The following is a 26,064-nucleotide window of genomic DNA, read 5'->3' on the forward strand; positions in this document are numbered from 1 at the left end:
GCTCCTCAGCCTGCAGATAGCCTATAGTGGGGCTTGTGGTCATATGAGTTAATACTTAATAAATTCATATATATATATAAAACTTAATAAACTCATATATATATAAAACTTAAACATATATATATATATTCCATTAGTTCTGTCCCTCTAGAGAACCCTAATACAAATATTTATTAAGGAGCTAATAGTACTAAGTTGATAGTGCTAAGTAGTCCTTTGTATGAATTAACGTATTAGTCTATATAGTATGCCATGCAACAGTTATTAGTTCCATTTTATAGATGAGGAAACTGAGGATTAGAGAGATAAACCAACTTTATCAATTTCACAGAGATCATAAATAATGCAGTCAAGATTCGGGATTCAATAATGCAATCTGCTACTTTTTTTTCGATAATTAGGCCAAAGTGATAACTCTCCTCGAGGGAAAATTAAATTAAAGGTTGCATTTAAACAGAAAAATAGGTATGTATGTTATACGGGTATAATTTCCAAACCCTCATGGATGCCTTTGAAGAGATGGAGGTGTTAGTTTGAAGGAAGGGGATTGATATATTTCCATCATCAATGACCCCCTACCCTACTCCAGAGCAGCCACAGCCACCCAACTCCCTCCACAGATAAAGAAGTGGCTGGCACAGAGGCACCATAGCAGAATTGTAATGTTTTCAGAGGACTCGTCATGTTTAACAAAGGATCCTCACAGAGCAGCTAGGGCTAACGGCTTCATTTCCTGGAAAATGAATCTGAGATACTTGCTCAATTATATCCCTGACCCACTCTCTTGTGCTTCAGAGGGAAAGATAGGCTTGTGTGCTGCCCCAAGGTGGGGAAATTCCTGCTTATTTTTACAGTAGTCATGACCCATTTCAGCTGTGCAAGGATTTCTATCTTCACTATATCTGCTCACTGGCAGCCTGAAACTTCAGTTTCAAAGACAGACCTGGATCATTCTTCACCAGAGAAACACAGAAGTATGTTTCTATCACTGATGCTCCATCTTTAAAACATCACTGATCTGAGTTTCACACATCCTGTCTCTGAAAGAGACAAGATATAGGGTGTTTGCTAGAGGGCACAGGGGCAATAGCAGGGTTTTGTTTATAGATTGAGTGTTTAACTTCTATTCTGCAGCAATAATATGTAGATATTATCTCTCCAACATAGTTCTAAACAATTAACTATGTTTAGGGCCAAAACACTAGGAATAACCCTTATTTTCTCACTTTTCTTCACATCTGTCATCCAGTCTATCTGCAAATCTTGCCTACTCATCTTTCTAGGATTGCTTGATAGTGATCCATTTCCATAGTTAGCCAATTGTCATCTGGGAAAAAAATAATAAAAGCTACCATTTGTGATCTACTTACCTTCTGCCAGACACTGAGCTACCACTTTGTATGCATTACATTAATGAATCCCCACAACAAACCTGTCATCTGATATTGTCATCTTCACATAACAAATGAGGAAACCAAGGCTCTGAGTGGTTCAGTAATCTTCCTACATCTCCACAGCTAGTGAGTGGTGGTACTCTAATGTCAGTAATGCCAATGTTGAAAGGTAGATCCAAGACCCTCCAGATCTGTCAAAATGCCATTTTATCCACTTCCTAAAATAGCAGACTGAAAAAGAAAAAAAATGGAAACAATTATTGTTCTGTAATTAACCTCCTTTCCAGTAGAATCAAATGCTAAGGAGAGGGGCATGGTATTGTGGGTGTTTGGGAGAAATATAAAGCAGAAATGGGATAGAGCATTAGTCAGTTTTCAGCATATGGCTTTCTTCTTGCAAAAATATCTCCATTCAGCGTTCACAACACTACTCACACCTGATTTTCTTCTAACCTGAAACTTGTGCCTTCTTGGACTCCATTTCTGGTTCCTCCACCTCTGCTAACCCTTAACTCTGTCCTCCACCCTCTTTTCTCTCCAAATTCCTTCTCTAGGTGATCTCATCCTCTTCTATGGCTTAAAATAACATTTTTGTACTGATGACTCATAAATCTCTATCTCCAGCTCTTACCACTCCCCTGGGCTCTAGATTTATATACCCAACTGCCTACTTGACATCACCTCTGAGCTGTCTAATAGACATCTCTAATTTAGTATTTCCAAAATAAAATTCTTGATTTACCCACAGCCATCTTCCCCATCTCTCAGTTGCTGGTATCACCACCAATCAAGTTTCTTGGGCCAAAACACTAGCAATAACCCTTATTTTCTCACTGTTCTTCACATCTGTCATCTAATCTATCTGCAAATCTTGTCTACTCTTATTTCCAAAATACATTCAAGATCCCACCACTTATCACCATCTCTATTGCTACAACCCCAATCGAAATGACTAATTTCTCACAGCTGGGCTGCAATGGGCTGCTTCCACTCTTCCCCTGCCAGAATTCATTCTCCATGCAGTAGCCAGCCAGAGTGATCTTTTTAAAGAGTAAAACAGATCAAATTGATCCATTGCTTAAAAGCTTTCAATGGTTCCACTGGGTTTCGAGTAAAACAGAAACTGCCCAACATGACCAGTAAAACTGTACACAATGCACTCCTTGCCAGCCTCTCAGACGTGACCACATACTTCTCTCCTTACCATTCTCCCAACTCCCTGGCCTTCTTTCTATCCTTCCAATACACTGAGCTCCTTCACGTCTCTGGCCTTTTTCACCTGCTGTTCCTTCTGCATAGACTGCTCTTTCCTCAGATCTTCTATGATTGCTTCTTCCCCTCCTGTGAGTCTCAGCTCAAATGTCCCCACCTTAGAATGGTTTTACTGGCCATTCCAGCAAAAACATTTTCTTCCATTCTCTCCTCCAATTTTCACTATATACCATTACCCAGTTTTATTATTGTAAAAACACATTATATGAAAACTGTTGTTGTTTTTTATTTTTAATTGAGACAGTCTTGCTCTGTCATCCAGGATGGAGTGCAGTGGCGCAATCTCAGCTCACTGCAACCTCCACCTCTCAGGTTCAAGTGATTCCCATGCCTCAGCTTTCCTAGTAGCTGAACAGGTATGCGCCATCATGCCCGGCTAATTTTTGTATTTTTACTAGAGACTGGGTTCCGCCATGTTGCCTACGCTGGCCTCAAACTCCTGGCCTCAAGTAGTCCGCCTGCCTCACCTTCCCCAAGTGCTGGGATTACGGGTATAAACCACTGCACCCGGCCCAAAAAGCATTTCTTCATGTTCATCATTTGTCATCTTTCTCTGCCCCCCTAGAAAATGAGATGCAGAAAGACAACCCTATCCAAAAGAAAGTCTTGTACTTTGGGAGGCTGAGGTGGGCAGATCACGAGGTCAGGAGTTCAAAACTATCCTGGCTAACACAGTGAAACCCCATCTCTACTAAAAATACAAAAAATTAGCTGGGCGTGGTGGCATGCACCTGTAGTCCCAGCTTCTCAGGAGGCTGAGGCAGGAGAATCGCTTAAACCCGGGAGGCAGAGGTTGCAGTGAGCCGAGATCCTGCCACTGCCCTCCAGGCTGGGCGTCAGAGCAAAACTCTGTTTTGCTCAAAAAAAAAAAAAAAAAAAAAAAAAAGTCTCCTGGTCAATGAAAGCTGAGCTCTATGGTACCGAAAGGGAGATCAAGATTCTTCAAAGATTAAGTGAATTATCCCACAATAGTATCCACTAATGATCAAGGAATTCATTAAAAGTCATCAAGAAGGAGTCAGGCTGGGTTCAGTGACTCACATCTGAAATCCCAGCACTTTGGGAGGCCAAGGTAAGAGGATTGCTTCAGGCCAGGAATTCAAGACCAGCCTGGGCAACTTGGTGAAACTCCATCTTTACAAAAATTAGAAAATTAGCTAGGCATGGTGGTGTGTGCCTGTAGTCCTAGCTGCTTGGGAGTCTGAGTCTGAAGAGTTGCTTTAACCCAGGAGTTCCAGTCTCAGTCACCCATTATTGTACCACTGCACTCCAGCCTAGGTTACAGAGTAAGACTCTATCTCCAAAAATAAAAAGAAAACAAAAAGAAGAAACATTCAGATTAAAACACTGGTTTCTGGAATCCATTGACCCACGGAATATGTTCTAGTTAGAAAATACAGATATTCTAGTCATTTAGGTGGACTTTCAATTTTAAATAAACAAATCAGCACTTTTTTCTGTAATCTCTTAGAAGTTTGAATGTGTATTCCAGTTGCCTGGGACAAAATCATTTAATAACAATCAAGTTTCAGGGGTCTACAAAACTGAAAACTAGATTTCTCTTATTCTGGTCAATTTTTTAAAGCACCTTTTTAAAAAAAGAATTGGAGTAATACATCAAAAACAAAGTCTGTGGCATTGGCTCAGTGATCAGGTGGCAGGCAGCAACGAATCTTTGGTTGCAGCTGGAATGACAGCAATCTATGTTATGCACAAATGAGCTATTTTGTAAAATTGTCACCTGTGAAAACTTAAAAGGTGGTAATGTCCTCTGTGAACTTATAGCTATAGGTAAAATGATTGAAAAATAGAACTTCTAGCAAGTGTCAATCACTGTTGGCTTCATTTGACAAAATACTACAATAAAACAATGAGCTAAAAACGAATTAACAAGCAAGCAAGTATGAAAGCTAACAGAGATGGTCAAGAAAATTTGAAGACTTGGAGAATTGGACAAGGCAATTGTTTCTTATCACTAATTAGAGACAGACTGATAAGAACACAGTCTTGCATCAAGGAATAGATCAAGGGTATGGTTTCCACACAAGTTTTTAACCTTTGAATGGGTTAACATAACAACCCAGTTAGTCTTTCATATGGACAGAATGACTCAATTTTTTTTTAAGACTGAAGCTGTGGCTGTTCTACTGAAGCTTAGCTGACTTAAGATATCTACAGTTCAGAGAAAACACAGAGAAGCATGTATCAAAAAAGCTGTGTATGGGGCTATTGGCACAAGAAATTGACCATAATCAACTATAAAAAGAAGCTGATTACTTTTTTGAGAAACTTGTACAGCCAAAGAAATAATGAACCTTCTAAAACTTTTGTGTAAAGACAAAAACATTAACATGGTTAAGTACGTGAACTTCTATGAGCAAGTATCAGACTAAGAAAGATTCTCATCCTTGAAGGAGTGTACATTCTATAATACACTCTGCAGATGTAGCCAAGGCAACAATAGAAAAGGAAGAACCTCCAAAGAACAAAATTAAGGGCCATGGACTGGAGAACCCCTCCCCAGGCGTCAAATCAGAATATAATTAAGAGCTTTCCTCATCCCAGGGAATGGGGACTGGCAGTAAAATATCAGAATTTATATGAACCAGCCTTGGCAATATTATAGACACCTTGCCCCATTCTGCTATTTTGTACTAAGTGTCAGGGGAAAGAGATAATCTTTTTTGTTTTTGTTTTTTTTCAGTTGATTTTATAACCAAAAGGAGCCACATCCAGACCTGATAAAGAGACCACTTGGTTACCACCCAGAAACTATAGACATAAGAGTTTTATGCCATAAAACTGGATAAGTTTATTCTGTAAGACGGGATAAGACTTTGGGGTTGTTTCCATAGGGATACACTGAGTGAGCTGAATACTGATGACCGTAAGTGGTATCCTTAGTACTGCTCACAAAATATTTCTAATTCTCTCATACTCAATTACATAGAGGATTATAATGTCTTGCTCTCTTTTGCATGGATGGGACATGTGTCTGGATCTGACCAATGAGTTTGAATAGAAGCAACATTTTACTTCCAGGTTAGAGCCATGAATTCCCAGTGTGAAACCTTCCAGGGCTCCTTTCTATATGACATTGTGAACACCATTTATTTCAATGCTATCTTCAGCCTGGCATCCTGAGTGACGGATGAGCAAAGCTTCCCTGCTGATTCACAATAGCCATATAGCACATGTATTGTTTTAAGTCACTAAAATTTCAGAGTTTTTGTTCTTTGAGACTGTGCCTGAGTCTCTGGTAAAGTTCCTTCTTTGACAACCTTTGAAAAATTTTCTATTTTATCATTTTATAACAATGGATTAATACTCTGTGCACTGTTTTACAGCCTACTCATAAAAATAGTCACATGTATCTTTCTGTATCCTTTATATATTTTTATGCAATATCAGCATTCATGGCTGCCTAATAATCCATAATAGAGATGTTATATAATTTTTACTCAATCCCACATTGATAAAACTAAATGAGACATTTCAAGCATTTAGTATTATAAATAATAATATAATATGTATTCCGACAGCTAAATTTTAATAGTAGATTCATGATGACTTCCAGTTCTTAGGATTTGTGCATCAAAGCATATGCAAAATTTTAAAGATTTTGACATTTATTCATTTATTCAGGTTTCCTTCTAGGCATTAGGGATAGTAATGAATAAGATGTACAAAGCCTTCACAGAGCATATTTCCAAGTTGTTTTCAGAGAGTCTGCTGATGTCCTCTAATACACCCTACTACCAAAAAAGTGAATGCCCACGTTCCCACACTGTTGGCCACGTTGCTTATGAGCATGTAAAAATTGTCTCTCTTGTTAGCCATAACATCATCTGTCCAGAATGTCTTACCTATATTTGAAGATGACAAGAATGATAGTAACCCCACAACCACATGCTAACCAAAAGATGTTTGTTTATTCTCAGAAGAGTGCACAACACAAACTACAATGAGTAGTCAACCTTCTCTATCAACTTGGGAAAAGGGGCAAATCCTGCATGACTATTGTCTACCTTGTAGCATTTCTTCCATTATACACGTTGTTTGCATCTCTTTTTCTCAATAAACTATCAGGTCCTTGAAAAAGCACAAGGAAGAATGCTTAAAGAGGTGTTAAGGCAGTCAGTTACTCAAGCCAAGCTGCAGGAGATAGGGGATGAATCACAACCCTGCTTACACCTTGCAGCTTCACTATGTCAGTGGCAACAAACAGTGAGTGCCTGTGCTTGCCTCTGCTCACATCATCTCCCTCCACCAACAGGCAAGTTAATTATGCAAATAAAGGCAGCAACTGTTGTGCAGTTGAAAGAGCCTGGTCGCAGAAACCAGTAATCTTTTGCAGAAAAATGGAGTTAGAGAAACAGCTGTAATTTGGCACCGTTTATGTAGATGTAAGTTTCCTACTTACATTATAAGAAAAAACAAAATAAATGAAAGTAGGTGTCTATAGATTCTTTTTTCACGCTAATTCCACATGCACAGCAATGGTGATGTGGAGAACAGAATTTCATACCCCAAATTCGAGGAACTTAAAATTCAAACTCAAAACAACTATTCACTGAAATTTCACTGTAAGTTTGTATGACGAAGTGTTAAGGATGATTATTTTTTGAGCCTCTCAAGGGAGGATTTGGGGAAGAGCCTAAAAGGATTATGATTTTGATATTTTATAAGGATATTATTATTTTTCAATAAGATATAAAATATTTACTGTCAGTGATGGTGTGCTGAGTGATTTGTAGATATTACAGTGACAACATAGCATTTAAGCATGTACTTCATCCTATATAAGCAATAATTTAAGCTATATATCAAAACCTTAAAAAAATCCAAACCCCAGGGCAATCGAAATTGGCTATCTCTGAAAGTAAGTGTGTGTATATCCTTAATATTATTAGTTCTCTGTGGGTTTTCTCCAAATATTCCCACTTAGATTTTTCCTACCAAACTTGTAAATTTTAGTCAAACACCGTGAAGTGGTGTGCAATATAGAGATGGAAAAGGAAATCTGATAGACTTACTGCCCTATTTAATTTGCCAGAATGATTTTCGTTTCTTTTGAGTTTCTTTCTGGGTCCTTGAGGAATGTTTTGTCTTTCTCTAGAGTGGGAGTGCAATGTATAAATCTTCCAAAAGCTTGGCTTACACTTAGTCTCTTACTCAGAGAAAAAATTTTCCAGCAGGCATTCAGCTTTCTTACATCAACTGCTCTCACCTCACTGACCCAACCTAGTTCCTCCACCTCTTCCACAGAGGCTCTCTGTGCAACTCAGGGCCATCTTCACTACTTTTGTTGATCTTTTTTTAACCTGATTGTATCTTTTTTTCTGTATCTCTAATGTCTGCTTAGTTCTGTTGCCCTGCATTTATTTATTTTGTTTGCCACAACTAAAATGTCTTCTTTCCAGCATTTACGACCTCACGCTCTGTATTTCCTTAAAGTACAGCTCCAGGCTCACCTCTGCCCTTAAACCTTCCTTGAATTCTCTTGCTCAATGGCGAATATTCTTGGATGTCCCACAGATCAGGCATGCAGGATGATCCCACACTTGCTTACATAATAATTTGGGATGACTTATTTTCCAACTTTTTAGGCAGACAAACATATCTGACTTACCCAATAAGTATAGTAGAAAACTTATTGGACTAGGAATTAGAGCCCTGTGGCCCACCACATAAATTTTTAAATATTACCTTAAGCAAAGTACCTAATAACTGTGTCTTTGTCTTGAAAAGAGAACATAGAATTACAATAACATCATTTTTTAAACTACCTTCACTTTTAACGTTATGTGAATCTTCAAGAGTAAAGATTATCTTCTGTTTCCCTTGTGTCTTTCACAACATCTACCACAGAGCTGGACAAATAGTAATTTAATAAATGTAATTTAACAAATTTAATAAGTAACTGTCGGGAAATGGATAGACGGTGGATGGGTTGGTGATCGCTCACTCTGTGATCTTATCAACTTTATAATCCTTCGTTTCTTTGAACCAGCCTAAAGCAAAATCACCAGATACTTAATTGTTCTCTTTCTATATTGATCACATATGAATATTACTTTTTTCCTTTTCTTGTTTGCTTCCCAGATTGACTTCAATAAAGGAAAACGCTCTGCCTCGCATGGTTTCTTCAGAAAAGCCCTGTGGATTCTACCTGTTGAAATAAGGATGTCTAGCTGCTTCTACAACTTTAATTACTAAAAAAAGAAAAGATCCAATGCAACACTGAGAAATGTTATATATTTTTTTAAACGACTGCTTCTTATGAGAAAAGATAATGTTGCATAACCAAGACCTGAAATTCAATTCTCATCTATGGTAACTCTGGCTGTTTCAATTATGTGAAATCATGTTCATCAACAATTTGACAGAGAAAAGCAAAAGAAAATTATTTCATGTCTTCTAACAGCTGCAGATTTGTGAGCAGAGAACAAATGACAGGAGTATATTTGGATCAAAATGTGAAGATGTGCTTAATTCTATTCCAACACTCATTCTCAGCCCCATTTTTAACATATAAGAATTCATTCTCATGTACACCAACCAGATCCAGACTTCCATGGGATTTACTACCATGAGGGACGGTGGAATTTGTTATGACATAAACCCTTACTCCAAATATCCAACCTAGAAGATAAGTTTCCTAATTCATACAACACTCTATCCTGTTTCAGGCATAATTAAAATATCTTTCTTTATTCCAAAATCAAGATATTCCATGGTGATGAGAATGAGAAACACCCATTCTGGCTTGGATGGTCTCCATTTTAAATGTTGCATAGGAAGATTATCCAAGTATAGACCTACTTGACAGGTTGTACTTCAATTTTTAATTTTGATCCCATGGTCACCATAGCTGTGGGTCATAAACTAATTTTAGGGATGATCTTGGCAATATCCTTCTCAATTTATATTTACTCAATAATCACATATCAATTAGAAATTTATTCAGTCAGCCAATATTGCAAATATTTATTGTGTGCTTATTAGGTTTCAGGTTCTGTGACATGATTTGAAGACACAATGAAAAACAAAATACAATATCAACCCTCTAGAAAAGAGGTCAACTAACTTTTCTGCAAAGGGCCAAGTAGTAAATCTTTTAGGCTTGTGGACCATATTGTTTCTATCACAGCTATTCAACTGTGCCATTGTAACGGGAAAGCAGCCATAGGAATATAAACAAATGTGCCTGGTTGTGTTCCAATAAAACTTTATTTCAAAAAGCAGGTGGCAGGACTAGATGTGGCCCATCCATCATAGTTTTCCAATTCCTGCTGTAATTGCCTAGGGTCTAAAGCAGTACCATCTAATAAGAATATAATGCAAGGCACAAATATGAGCCATGGATATACTTTTAAACTTTCAGTTAGACACACTTTGAAAAGTAAAAAGCAATAAGTGGGGTTAATTTTAATAATATGTTTTATTTGACTGGGTATATCCCAAATATTATCATGACAACACGTAAACAAGTACTTAAAAATTACTAGGCAACATACTAGGTTTTTGAAATCTGATGTTTGTTTTACATGTACAGCACCGTTCAATTCGTCTCAGTCACATTTCAAGTGCTCAGTAGCCACCACAGTGGTTAGTGGCCACCATGTTACACAGCTCAGGTCTAAACAGATGCATAATTGGTAGGGATAAGCATGAAGTATTTAGAGTGAACATGAAGGAGGAAAAGCCAACCTTATATCCATGGCAGTTATGGCTGGTGGTCAGGGAGAGTTTTTATAGAAAAGAAATCCAGCATGAAGAACAGGAATTCCCTAGTTGAGGATAGAAAGACGATTTTGAACAGAGAGGAAATATGCATAAAAACCTCGAGAGGGAGAAAGGTGCAGCTTCTTAAAACAATTTAAAGCAGCTCCATATGTATATGTATAAAGTCAGGGTGTGTGGTGTGGTCCCTGAGCTAAGGGAGTGGCATTGGGAATGGAGGGAAGTGACTTAGATGTGAGAGATATTAATGAGACAGAATTGACACAGCTTGGAGATGGATTGGACATAGATCAGATGAGGAAGAAGGAAGCAGAAAGGATGATGTGGAGGGTTTTAGCTTGCACAGAATGCAAAGACGAAGCTATCATTTGTTGAGATGGGACATGCAGAAGCAGGAGTAGAGTTGGGGAAAGGTGAAGAGTTCAGCCTTTGAGGCCTCAGGGAGATGGGCACAAAGATAACAAAAGACGTGCAAAAGCCACATCCATGTGCAGACCATGCCTTCATGCTCAGGAAGGCCTTTTATGGCAAGAGCTGCCCTCATGCTGTGAGCAAAAGTCTCTCTCCACACTCCCTCCAACCTAAATTTTTATCTAGTAGCTCTGCCACCACATGAAGGGCTAAAATCCTGATTCTGTTGGCCTAGAATGCTTGTTCTTTCCCTTCTGTTTTACGTACTTAGCTCCTGTTCATTTTCAGGTCTCAGTTTAAATGCCACTTCTCAGGGAGACTTCTCAGATACCCGAGATGATCCCCTTGCCACATAAATTCATGTATCTTTCCTCGGTGACAGTTTTCACACTTGTAATTTCACAAGAATTTGTGTAATTATTTGATTATTGACTTTCTGTCTTGAAAATGAAGTTTAGTAAGCAAAAACTGTGTTTATTCTTGCTTGACGCTGTGATACTACCCTCTGCCATTTACCTAGCACATCATGGATGTTCAATAAATATTTGTGGAATTAATTAACATAATATTAAAAGTCACTGTTGAGATTCAAACTTATCTGGAAAAGATAGTGAACCTTAGCATGAATCAATACAATGGATTCCAATATTCATCCACAAATACAATCTGGCAAGACGTATTACTTCTCTTTATTTTTCTATCGTTGAATCTAATTTTTATTTTTAATTCTTCATTTACAGCTAAGGTGGCAAAAAGTTAATCTCAGTCATTTTATGTTTCCTGACATCACTGGACGCATTCCCAGTCCAGGAATCCTTTTCCTACTGAATACAGAAATTAGATCCCTAATTTCTCATAAGTTTTTTCTATAATTGGGGTTATGCCCAGAGTCTTCACCCTTTCTTTGAGGGGATGGGCTTTTAAAAACCACAGCCAACATGATTGATTTCTCCCCCAGTTTTCTGCCCTATAATAGTCATTTCCTTAGGTAATGAATGTACAAAACTTTAGCTGCATGACTGGAAGTAGAGGGTGGAAGAGAGGGATAAAAGATAAATTTTGGAGAAAAAAATTGGTCAATAACTTAAAAAAGCTGTCGTCCTATCACATTCATTTACTTAAAACATAAGAGGTATTGCTTCTCACCCTTTTGGCTAAGATCAAGCATGAAAAATAAGGGGTCATAAATGATTTTGCATGAATAGATTGAGCATCACAGAAATTTTAACTGCAACAAGACAGATGAGGAAGAACAAACAATATTTTCCAGGTAAGGTCTATCCCTGTGGAATGTAGCACAATCTGGGATAGAGTAAGCTCTCAGCTCATAGTTCCTGAATTGAAGAGCATCCTAAATTTCTCCTCTGTAATTACTCATTAAGTGCCTGTTAAATTGTCATCTCCATCTCTGGATCATAAGTTCCATGAAGGGATGAACTTTGAATCAGGGACCTTGTGTCATGCTGCCAGCACCTACTATAATGCCTGTCACAAAATAAGTGCTGGACAAGTATTTATTAAATAAATAAATGTATTAAACAGGAAAAAGGAAGATGAGAATGTACAGAGCCAAAATTCCTCTTTCTTCAAATCCCAGCTCAAATTTTAAGCCTTCATCTTCTTAGAAGCTCCCCTTAGAAGTTTTTGCTCATACCTCTGACCTCCCCCAAATGCTTTGTGTAGTCTTCTTAGAGTATTTATTAGGAAACAGTATACACAATGGTAAGGATACAAACCCAGGAACCAGAATTTGTTTGAATACTAGCTCCCGCTATTTGCAAGCTGCATTATCTTGAGCAAATTACTTAAGGTCCCTGAGCTCTGCTTTCTTATCCACAAAATTGAGAAAATTATATGATCAATTTTATTAGGCTTGTTGTAAGGATTAAACTACATAATAAATGAAAAACATTTAGTCCGATATCCCACACATAGTAAGCACTCAACAATTATCTATTACATGTATCACTCTCCACTTTGGCAATGATAGTTTTAAAACTGCTGCGCTTATTGAACATTTACTATATTCCTAGTACTATGGAAAGCCCAGAATATGTTTTCTTAAATAATATGGGTTTATATGAGTTTTCACAATGCAGCCATAGTTGATTCTATGGGTTATTATTTTACCTATCAGCCATTATGAAACTGAGACTGAAAGGGATTACGTAAACTGTCTGAGTTCTCATAAGTAGTAATTAGATTTACTGTCATTTGAGCACAGCTGATATTGCAGGAGCCCCACACACTGTCTCCGTGGATGTACACATCTTATGTCTTGTACTGAATTGTAAATTCCATTGCAGGCAAGGATTTGATCTGATTTATCTTTCTATCCCCTGATGTATCTAGCTTAATACCTTATATGACAACGATGAGTAAATATTTATTAAGTGATTGTATACAAAGTGAAGGGACCCCAAAGTCAAACTTTATCAATGTCACAATTCTGTCCTAGCATTAACTCTGCAGAAGTTGTTCACATGCATTTTGAGTAGAGGGAATCCTTTCTAGCAGCACCCATACTAAGAGTCACATTCTAAAGGGCAGTGCTGCCCCAACAAAAATGGCATGTAAATAGGTCCTTTGTGCCACCAAGTCTATCTGCACATTGGCTGGGCTCATCCAATGCTTAGTACCCTAGAAAGTTGGTATTTATACTATGGCAGCAGCATGGACTGTACATATTTGAAATTTTAAAAATTGTTTATGATGGATGCAGTGATCTTCCTCAGGAAATACTAATAGCAACCATTGCTCAGAATAATGAATCAAGAACTTGAGCATCAGACACAAAACAGGAGTAGCTAGGAAGTGAACTGCCAGCTCCAGAGAGGAAAGGACTTAACTGGTAAAGAGTATAAGAGTTCACAGTAAAATAGAGCTACCATTGAACCCAGCAATCCCATTATTGGGTATATACCCAAAGGAATATAAATCTTTCTACCATAAAGACTCATGCACATGTATGTTCATTGCAGCCCTGTTCACAGTAGCAAAGACAAGGAATCAACCTAGATGCCCATCAATGGTGGACTGAATAAAGGAAATCTGGTACATATAAACCATGGAATGCAGCCACACACACACACACACACACACAAAAGGAATGTAATCACATCCTCTTCAGCAACATGGATGGTGCTGGAGGTCATTATCCTAAGGGAATTAATGCAGAAACAGAAAACCAAGAATTGCATGTTCTGACTTACACATGGGAGATAAACTTGAGTACACATGTACACAAGGGAGGGAACAACAGACTCTGGGGCCTACTTGAGGGTGGAGGGTAGGAGGAGGGTGAGGATTTAAAAACTACCTATCGAGTACTATGCTTATTACCTGGGTGACAAAATTATCTGTACACCAAAACCCCAAGACACGCAATTTACCCTTGAAACAAACGTGCTCACATACTCCTTGAACTAAAATAAAAGTTGGAAAGAAAAAACATAAAAATAATAAAAATTTTACAAAATGTTCACAGGATTCCCAAACTGCTAGAGCAGCAGTTCTTTAAGTTTGGTCCACGGACCATCAGCACTGGCATCACCTGGGAACTCAACAGCAATGTAAACTCTCAGGCCCCGCCCAGATTTTTGAAATAAGAAACTTTAATATGAGACCCAACAAACTGTTACAAGAAGCCCTCAGGGTGATTCTGATGAATACTCAAGTTTGAGAACTACTGAGTAGAGCATAGATCTTCACAATGTATAACTTCATTCTCCAGATATGAATTCTGAGACGCATAATTTTTTGATGACCACACAGCTAGTTAGTAAAGACCAGAATAGGTACCTCCTGGTTCAGAGCAAGGAGGGCTGGGAGAGGTAAAGGCAGACATAAGGAAACTTTATGTTCCTGGAGCCTAAGTCTCATTTTTAAAATATGGATTGTGAGAACGGCTGTTATTTCTGGATGAAGACTGCAGGGACAGGCTCTGAAGACCACTGGATTAATGGTTGGAAGTCCTAGAGTAAAAAGAGTTAAACCAGTGTTCTTTACTGAAAAACATTTAATATAAGGATATGGAATATTAATCTTCTGGATGATAACAGGGTACATAGCATTTAAAAATTTTTTTTGGCCATAAACTGTATCAGGTTATAAAAACAAAAAAGTGAAATGCCCCAGAAGCTGCCCAGATTGCCATGTGACCACCATACACTTCCGTTTCTGGTTCTTAATTTGAGAAGTTTCTTTCCAAAGCAGCATTCAGCGAAAAAAAATGGGAAATGCTGGCCTACATTTATGTCAAAATAGTAAGTAATTTTTGTTTTATAACTGATTTATGTTTTAACTGTCAATCAAATCAGTCAGAATCACATGTGCTTACCTTGCAGTTCACAGGGTCCTAAAGGGTTCCTGGTTCCCAAGTTTCTATAAGCTCCCTGAAATTATAAGCAACATTTTGAGTATGTGTAAATGTGGTATTTTTCTGGGGGATTTCCAGAGATTTTTCATTAAATTTTCTAAGGGACCTATGGCTTATGCAATCACTAGATTTGTTAGCTCCCTGAAAATGCAGCTAGTGACATCTGAGTTTTCCCTTTATTAACTTAGAGTCTCACAATTTTTCACTTAATTCTACTACAAAATTCTCCTGATTGCTCATGTTACTTCCATTTCAGTCTTTCTTGGGTTTGCACTCTAATTTTCTTAAATTTCTAATCTATTACATTCATTTCTAAAAACCTTTAATGGCTCCACTGTTGACTGCCAATTCAAGTACAAATGCTGTAGACCTCCCACAACAAGGCTCTTATTATCTTGTCTTTCTCTCATTCTCGTGCATCCTACAGCCAAATAGACAACTTTCTCCAAAGATACACTTACCCATACTACCTCTATATTTCAACTGCCTAAGTCTATTTCCTTCTTCAACATTCTTTACATGCTTCTAAAAAGCCTTCTCTTCCATGAAGTCTTTTTGATTCCCCAAATATTTATTATGATTTTCACCTTCCATCATGAACCCAAAGTAAATATGTGCCAATCAGTTATGAAACTAATCCTACTTGGAATTCATATAATCATTATTGATGTGCTTACTACCCATCCTGTGCCAGGGCACAGGAACTGTTATTCCCCTTGTTTTAAATTTGTCATTGGGTCCTTTCACTGGATCACCCCATTCAAGGCTTTCACCAAAAAAGCAGTATTGGCCCTTATCATGTTTTAATCTGAAATGCTCAGATTTTGATTTTTAAAAAGATTTGTTTTCTAGTTCAGAAACCGAACCACAGACAGCGGCTTCTATGCAAGCTCGTCTTATTTCTAAGATGAAAGAATACTATTAAGGCAGATCAATAAAACAACAAAGATTTCCCCTTTCTCTTTGTTCTTTTGCTCCTTGTGTTGAAGAACCCTCAAATACATTTTCAGAACTCAGGAGTCAAAAATAATCATTTTTGTTTTTAATAGGTCAATTGACCTCTAGTAGTCATCATTTCCTATTCCTACTTTTTTTTCCTCTTCAGTTGAAATGCCTAGCCTGGAGAAAGATGTCCCCTACCTCAACCCAAGGCCCTAAGCAGTCTGCTTCAGTCTGACATATGGACAAAAATCACATTGAAGATGAAGTAGGAACAGAGCAGTAGGTAGCCACGACCATGGAAGCAGCAGAGTTCGGAGCCAGCTCTATCTGTGTGTGTTAGGAGGGTGGGGAGCTCCAAGGCTAAAATCTTCTGATGGTCTAGGATCCTCTTTCATTCATTGCCATCATAAAAGAGGGTTTTAAATGAACCCATTGGCTCTAGATCTATTGACACAAACAAAATGTTTCTTGAAATAAAACTTAGGCACAGAACTTCGAGTTTCCACATTGAGAAAAATCCTACCATAGCCATCAATTTATACACTTATAAAAGATAATCGGGGCTCACTCTCCTTTTCCTAGCTCTCATTTCTCTCATTGGATAATGACTGATACCAACTGGCAGAGACTGATTGGCACACACAGACAGAATGATGGCTGAGTCAACACAAGTGCTTACCTATGCTTAAGCATCTCAATTAACTGTTCATATTCAGTATATTTTCTTTATTCCTGAGATTTGTTTTTCTGGCAAACTCAGCTATGTATAAGTGAAAAGAGCAATCTACCAAAAATAACCTAAGTGGGTCCTAATTTCCTCTCAACATTTTCTGTCTGACTTTGGGCAAGTCTTCTTTCTACCTGTTGGCCTTGGTTACTCTCTATAAAACAGGAATAATGTCTTGCTTTTCTCATTAAGTCTTGTGTCTGCTCTAAGTTATGTGGATGCTATAATTCAATAAATGTTAAATGATGCTAATAGTTTGCCTCATATCCTTCAGAAGTACCTTGAATGCTTAGGATGAATCCAATAAATAAACTAACATAAGTTCGATATCTAGGAGAACTGCTTAATGAAAGAGTAACTGAAGTATTCCCAAGTTAATTATTACCAATCAGGGTGGGTGTGAGAGATGATTTGCTTTTTTCAACTTCAATTTGAGAGATTGATTTTATGGCTTCTCAGGTCTCCTTCACTGTTGAAATCCTACAAAACAAATGGAGAATCAATAAAAGAAAAGTGTGCTATGGCTTAAGCCTGAGTTCCTGTTCCCTCCATCTTTCCAGTTTTTCCAAAATCAGTGTTGCTATCATGGTACTGTTTTGATTAAAAATCTAGATACGCACACACAGTTTTTAAAAAATAATTCAAATATGTGTGGGCAATGATATTCTGTTATGGTCTTTTCCATGTGCTGTGCACTATCCCAGAACATTGGGAAATTCTACATTCAAATATTAAAACAGAAGACCTGCATGAAATGTGCATTTACTTTCATTCGAGCTTATCTATTTAATAAGGCATTTGGTCTAGAACCTCTTTCTGTTACCGTGCTTGAAATTTAACTAACTTGCTTCTTAAGAATGACCATAAAGGGTATGATATTGCAAAAAATCACATTTTATGATAATTTTATAATAATATAGAAAATATGGTCTGTACCACACAATGGCAGGCTCAGTGACAGAGAGTCAGTCTTCATTTATCCAGGATGATTGGGAAATGAGGTGTCTCTGCTGTGATTTGTCCTGATAACTGAGGCTTATTCCCTTTGCATGCCAAAAGGTTTTATTTAAACTAATTTCAGTAGAAAGATTTCTCAAATGTGTCACAGTGTCCAGCCTAATTAAATATATACTGAAGCTATTAACCTGTTGTTAATGATAAACTCAGCACATGGCTATCAGCCATCATACAGGGCCATATCATGGTCAGAGGGGAGCCTAAGAGGGGAAACCTCGCTTGCTCCTTTGCTCAGCACCCCCAACTTGTTCTGCTTTCTGAGTCGTGTCTATAATAGGCTTTCTATTCCCTTTCTCACTATTAGTGGCCTTTTTTTAAAATCAGTTTTCAATACTCTCACTCCAAGCAATCTTTCATTCTTTTAAATTCCTGTTTTTAATTTGTAGGAAGCCCAATAATAAAGCCCTGTTAGGACTAGATAGTAAACAAGAATCATTCCAACTGGGGTACAATTAGGAGTTAGTGAGGATCAATGAGGGTTCGTGTGCAGACAAGTAGATGTTCCAGCTGCTTGGTTTTCTACCGGGACCCAGAGAGTGAGGTTACTGAGAGCCTTCCATCCGAGCAACAAGTACTCTTATTATTTTTCTTTGTATTTTTATCTCATTATTTCACTCTGATAGCTTATATTACCTATGTTATATATAAAGTCCTTACCTACATTACATATAAAGTCCTTGAGGGCAGGAAACATATTTTATTGTTCATCTGTTTTGCCACACTACCTAAAATAGTGCTGAGTACATTTAAAAAAAAAAAAAAAAAAAAAAAAAAAAGTCCGGGCGCGTTGGCTCATGCTTGTAATCCCAGCATTTTGGGAGGCCGAGGGGCGTGGATCACTTGAGGACAGGAGTTAAAGACCAGCCTGGCCAACATGGTGAAACCCCGTCTCTACTAAAAATACAAAACAATTAGCCAGGCGTGATGGCAGGCGCCTGTAATCCCAGCTACTCAAGAGGCTGAGGCAGGAGAATCGCTCAAACCCAGAAGGTGGAGGTTGCAGTGAGCTGAGATCATGCCATTGCAATCCAGCCTGGGCAACAAGTGAAACTCTGTCTCAAAAAAAAAAGAAAAAAAAAAAAAGAATGCTTATGTAACTTGGCTATGCTATGCTTTCCCCCAGAACCTTAGAGAAATCCACATTGAAACATTAATTCAATATGATACCTATTTCTGTCATTTGGCATTATTTGTGCCATACTTTTCTTCCAATAGCGTTGACTGACTTGCCCTAGACTTTGCTGTAAATAAATATAAAGATTTCTTGTTTAATTTGTGGTACTGTAATTGGAAAATAGTCTCCACCTCAGCTATTCTCTTTTTTTGATTAGCAATCCTTGCATAGAGAATCCCCAGCTCTACCCTAAAGCCCAAGTATAGTCCTTATTTTTCATACCTTGAAGGCCCAGTAACTCATCAATATTTCTTAAGCTGTGCCTAACTTAAACTTTTTGGCCTATCAAAGGATCTTTCTTTTTTAGGATCTCTCTCTCTCTCTTTTTTTTTTTTAATGATGAGTAGAAAATGGCCCTCAGACCAGATGGATTCACAGCCGAATTCTACCAGAGGTACAATGAGGAGCTGGTACCATTCCTTCTGAAACTATTCCAATCAATAGAAAAAGAGGGAATCCTCCCTAACTCATTTTATGAGGCCAGCATCATCCTGATACTAAAGCTGGGCAGAGACACAACCAAAAAAGAGAATTTTAGACCAATATCCTTGATGAACATTGATGCAAAAATCCTCAATAAAATACTGGCAAACTGAATCCAGCAGCACATCAAAAAGCTTATCTACCATGATCAAGTGGGCTTCATCCCTGGGATGCAAGGCTGGTTCAACATACGCAAATCAATAAATGTAATGCAGCATATAAACAGAACCAAAGACAAAAATCACGTGATTATCTCAATAGATGCAGAAAATGCCTTTGACAAAATTCAACAACCCTTCATGCTTAAAACTCTCAATAAATTAGGTACTGATGGGACATATCTCAAAATAATAAGAGTTATCTGTGACAAACCCACAGCCAATACCATACTGAATGGGCAAAAACTGGAAGCATTCCCTTTGAAAACTGGCACAAGACAGAGATGCCCCCTCTCACCACTCCTATTCAACATAGTGTTGGAAGTTCTGGCCAGGACAATCAGGCAGGAGAAGGAAATAAAGGGTATTCAATTAGGAAAAGAGGAAGTCAAATTGTCCCTGTTTGCAGATGACATGATTGTATATATCTAGAAAACCCCATCGTCTCAGCCCAAAATCTCCCTAAGATGATAAGCAACTTCAGCTTTGGGTATTTATAATACCCAAAGGATTATAAATCATGCTGCTATAAAGACACATGCACACATATGTTTATCGCAGCACTATTCACAATAGCAAAGACTTGGAACCAACTCAAATGTCCAACAAAGATAGACTGGATTAAGAAAATGTGGCACATATACACCATGGAATACTATGCAGCCATAAAAAATGATGAGTCTCAGGATACCAAATCAAGGTACAAAAATCACAAGCATTCTTATACACCAAAAACAAACAGAGAGCCAAATCATGAGTGAACTCCCATTCACAATTGCTTCAAAGAGAATAAAATACCCAGGAATCCAACTTACAAGGGATGTGAAGGACCTCTTCAAGGAGAACTACAAACCACTGCTCAACAAAATAAAAGAGGATACAAACAAATGGAAGAACATTCCATGCTCATGGGTAGCAAGAATCAATATCGTGAAAATGGCCATACTGCCCAAGGTAATTTATAGATTCAATGCCATCCCCATCAAGCTACAAAGGACTTTCTTCACAGAATTGGAAAAAACTACTTTATAGTTCATATGGAACCAAAAAAGAGCCCGCATTGCCAAGTCAATCCTAAGCCAAAAGAACAAAGCTGGAGGCATCACAACACCTGACTTCAAACTATACTACAAGTCTACAGTAACCAAAACAGCATGGTACTGGTACCAAAACAGAGATATAGACCAATGGAACAGAACAGAGCCCTCAGAAATAATGCCACATAGCTACAACTATCTGATCTTTGACAAAGCTGACAAAAACAAGAAATGGGGAAAGGATTCCCTATTGAATAAATGGTGCTGGGAAAACTGGCTAGACATGTGAAGAAAGCTGAAACTGGATCCCTTCCTTACACCTTATACAAAAATTAATTCAAGATGGATTAAAGACTTACATGTTAGACCTAAAACCATAAAAACCCTAGAAGAAAACCTAGGCAATACCATTCAGGATATAGGCATGGGCAAAGACTTCATGTCTAAAACACCAAAAGTAATGGCAACACAAGCCAAAATTGACAAACGGGATCTAATTAAACTAAAGAGCTTCTGTAAAGCAAAAGAAACCACCATCAGAGTGAAAAGGCAACCTACAGAATGGGAGAATTTTTTCAACCTACTCATCTGACAAAGGGCTAATATCCAGAATCTACAGCGAACTCCAACAAATTTACAAGAAAAAAACAAACAACCCCATCAACAAGTGGGCGAAGGATATGAACAGACACTTCTCAAAAGAAGACATTTATGCAGCCAAAAGACACATGAAAAGATGCTCATCATCACTGGCCATCAGAGAAACGCAAATCAAAAACACAATGAGATACCATCTCACACCAGTTAGAATGGCGATCATTAAAAAGTCAGGAAACAACAGGTGCTGGAGAGGATGTGGAGAAATAGGAACACTTTTACACTGTTGGTGGGACTGTAAACTAGTTCAACCATTGTGGAAGTCAGTGTGGTGATTCCTCAGGCATCTAGAACTAGAAATACCATTTGACCCAGCCATCCCATTCCTGGGTATATACCCAAAGGATTATAAATCATGCTGCTATAAAGACACATGCACATGTATGTTTATTGCGGCACTATTCACAATAGCAAAGACTTGGAACCAACCCAAATGTCCAACAATGGTAGACTGGATTAAGAAAATGTGGCACATATATACCATGGAATACTATGCAGCCATAAAAAAGGATGAGTTCATGTCCTTTGTAGGGACATGGATGAAGCTGGAAACCATCATTCTCAGCAAACTATTGCAAGGACAAAAAACCAAACACCGCATGCTCTCACTCATAGGTGGGAATTGTACAATGAGAACACGTGGACACAGGAAGGGGAACATGACATACAGGGGACTGTTGTGGGGTGGGGGGAGGGGGGAGGGATAGCATTAGGAGATATAGCTAATGCTAAATGATGAGTTAATGGGTGCAGCACACCAACATGGCACATGTATACATATGTAACAAACCTGCACGTTGTGCACATGTACCCTAAAATTTAAAGTACAATAATAATAAAATTAAAAAAAAAAAGAAAATGGTCCTCAGAAACAAAAGCAAAGACACCTTGAATATCTGGCCCATTTATATATTTATTCTGAATTTTTTATGTAATACCGTATGTTATTTCAATTCTTCTCATCCTGCAAGTCACTACAGGAAATCATCTTTCCTTATGGCATCAACTTTCTGAGCATCACCTTCTTGATTTGCCCAGAATGTGAAAGTGCATGCGCTGTCTTCCACACAGCAAATATTTCTTGCTTCTGTCTATAATGTTTTGGTTGCTTTTGAAGTCATTCTCTAAACCTGTAATGTGTGCAGGTCACTTGTCTGTAGACACTTGGAAAGTGGGGTCACTGATCTAAAGACAATATGCTAATACCAAGCTCTGCTTTATACATAGTACCTGTAACCAAATCCTCTTGAAAAATCCATGATACCTTAAGTTTTATTTCAAGAAACATTTTGTTTGTGTCAGTAGATCCAGAGCCAATGGGTTTATTTAAAAACTCTCTTTTATGATGGCAGTGAATAAAAGGGGATCCTAGACCATCAGAGGATTTTAGCCTCGGAACTCCCCACCCTCCTGGCAGTGGTAAGGTCTATTCAGTTTCTGATCTTATTGCAATCATTCACTGGATATCTCCTTTGACATGACCTTCTTTTCTCAAAGCTAACTCTTTAAAACCCCTTCTCATTTACTTGTGAGAAAAAAGGTACAAAAGTCACCTTTGTGCTTATTGCAAACATTCATTTTTCTTCATGATGCTCTTGAAAATCCAGAATGACCACAGCTTATCCTGATCCTTCAGCTGTACACTCCATAAGCACAATGTAGGATTCATACAATATAGTCCCATAGGTGGCTAAATAGATTTTACAGTAAAATATGTGTGCTAAGGAGTGAATAAAACAAACATGTTTATTGTATGTACATCTTAGCGGGCAATAATAAAATACTCATGTACTCACCAAAAACTTGAGACATTCAGCATTACAACCCCGTAGCAGGCTGTGTACCCCTCCCCACTTGTCACCCTTTCTCTTTTCCTAGAGGTAACCACAGTCCTGAATCTTGTCTCTGTCTCTCCTTCTCTTTTGCTGTCTCCCTCTCCCTCTCTCTTGTCTCTCAATCTCTCTTTCTCTCATAGTTTATCACCTTTATATGGTTTCCTAAATAATATTTCATTTGGTACTTGCCTTTTGTATTTATGCAAGTGAAATTCTATATGTAATTTTTTGTGATAGGCTTATCACATTCCATATTGCAAGATTCATCTATGTTGAAGAAAATAGCTGTAGCTTGCTTGTTTGCTTGCTTGCTTTTTCTTTCTCTTTTTCTTTTCTTTCTTTTTCTTTTCTTTCTTTCTTTCTCTTTCCTTCTTTCTCTCTCTCTTTCTCTCTGTTTTTTTTTTTTTTTGAGATGCAGTCTCATTCTGTTACGCAGGCTGGAGTACAATGGTGTGATCTTAGCTCACTGCAACCTCCACCTCCCAGGCTCAAGCAATCCTCCTGCCTCAGCCTCCCAAGTAGTTGGGACTATAGGCACACACCACCATGCCTAGCTAATTTTCATATTTTTGTAGAGACTGGGTTTCGCTATGTTGCCCAGGTTAATCTTGAACTCCTGGGCTCAAGCAATCCTCCCACCTCTGCCTCCCGAAGTGCTGGGATAACAGGCTTGAGCCACTACACCGAGACAATAGCTATATTTCATTCTTCTTAACTATGGTATAGTATTCTACTCTATGAACATACCACAACTTAGGAGTCTATTAAACTGTTGGTAGACAATTTGAATAGTTTCCTGTTTTCTGCTATTATGAACAATGCTGCTTGGATAATCTTGAATTTTCTGGTGTACACATGCTAGAATTCCTCAAGGGCATATATCTGGGAGCGTAGGTATGATTGTAGGGAATTTTCATCCACATCTCTCTCTCTATAATGATACACTGCTTTCCAGTTCTACTAGTTTATACTCTTGTCCGCAAGAGATGACTATTCCTATTGCCCATATCCTCACTACACTTGATATTAATCACCTTTTAATTTTTTAATAAACTGGTAGGCATGAAATGATATCCTATTGAGATTTAATTTAGCATTTCCCTGCTTAACAATAAGGTTGAGCATCTTGTCTTATCTTTATGGTAATTCGTATTTCCTCCTCTGTAAGATGTATGTTTAAGTTTTTTGTTCTTAGTTTCATTGCGGTGTTCATCTTTTCGAACACAAATCTTTACTCATTGACATGGACCGCAAATCACTTATTTCAGTATGTCTTTCTGTTCATTGTCTGTAAGGTGTTTTTATTCTATAAATGAAAGCTTTAAATTGTAATGTACATACATTTTATCAACAATTTCCTTTGGACTTTGTAATTTGCTTAAGAAACTATTTTACTTCAAATTCATATGACTATTCCAAATATTCTTAGAAGTTTTGAAATACTGCCTTTTACATTTACATCTTTCATCTGCTTGGAATTGTAGTTTATAGTTTGTAATACAGAACTGTTTTTTTTTATTTTTCATTTGTATAATCAATAGTCCAAGCACCATTTATTAAACAGTTGATTCTTTCCTCACTGATCTACAATGGCTGAACTGACATAAATTAAGTTTCATGTATGCTGTGGGCCTGTTTCTGAGGTCCCTGTTTAGTTGAATTGACACTGATTAAATCCCTGTAGCAATAACACCTTGTTATAATTACAATAGCTTTAAACTAAAATTAAATCTGGTAGAACAAGTCCCTTTCCTTATATGAAAACATTGTTCTTCAGAAATGTTTGAACTAACTTTTGATTAGGTATTTAATTTGAGATGTTTCCTCCTTTTAGTATAGGTGTTCAGAGCTATAAATTTCCCCTTAAGCATTTCTTATGCAAGATGAACACTTTAGATTCGAAGACACAAATAGGTTGAAAGTAAAATATTGGGGAAAGATATACCATTCCAACAGTAATCAAAAAAGAAGTGAAGTAACTATATTTATATAAGACAAAATAGATTTCAAGACAAAAATTATTACTATAGACAAAGATATTTTATAATGATGAAAGGGCCAATCCACCAAGAAGATAAAACAATTATAAACCCATATGCACTTAACAGAAGGGCCCAAGAAAACATGAAGCAAAATTGACAGAATTGAAGGGAGAAATACATTAATTCAATACTCTAATCTCAATAATGGATAGAACAACTAGACAGAAGATCAACAGGAAATAGAAGACTTGAGCAACAGTATAAACAAACTGGGCCTTGCAGCAGCTGCAGAACACTCCATGAAACAACAGGATACACGTCCATCTCAAGTGCACATTGAACCTTCCCCAGGATGGAACGTAGGTTAGGCCATAAAAGACGTCTCAGTAAATTTAAAAGGACTAAAATAGTACAAATATGTTCCTAGACCATAATGGGAAAAAAATCAGTAACACAAGGAAATTTAGGAAGTAGGAAATTCACAGATAGTGGAAATTAAACACACAATATTAAATAACCAGTGGGCCAAAAAAGAACTCACAAAGAAAATTTAAAAATACATAAGAGTTTTTTAAAAAGTGCTATGGCAACATAAGTTTCACATGCAAAAGAATGAAGTTGGATCCCTATGTCATATTATGTACAAAAATTAACTCAAAATCGATAAAATATCTAAATATAAAGGCTGAGATTATAAAACTCTTAGAAGAAAACATAGGTGTAAAATCTTCATGACTTTGGATTAGGCAATGGTTCTTAAATATGACACCAAAAGCACAAGCAATAAAATAAAAAAATAAGTACATTGGACTTCATTACAATTAAAACTTTTGTGATGCAAATGAATACAG

The 26,064-nt window shown here is 37.5% G+C and overlaps 1 long non-coding RNA gene across 1 annotated transcript in view; it reads right to left on the reverse strand.

Annotated features, from left to right (window-relative positions):
- Positions 1-1,591: 1,591 nt before the first annotated feature.
- The window catches only part of LOC134759116 (uncharacterized), a 94,126-nt gene continuing 69,653 nt past the window's right edge, over positions 1,592-26,064 (reverse strand). Inside the window, exon 4 of the long non-coding RNA XR_010135032.1 lies at positions 1,592-1,625. This is a non-coding gene — a long non-coding RNA (uncharacterized lncRNA). The remainder of the gene's footprint in view (positions 1,626-26,064) is intronic.

Source organism: Gorilla gorilla, chromosome 7 (genome assembly GCF_029281585.2).
Source record: "Gorilla gorilla gorilla isolate KB3781 chromosome 7, NHGRI_mGorGor1-v2.1_pri, whole genome shotgun sequence".
Lineage (NCBI taxonomy): Eukaryota > Metazoa > Chordata > Mammalia > Primates > Hominidae > Gorilla > Gorilla gorilla.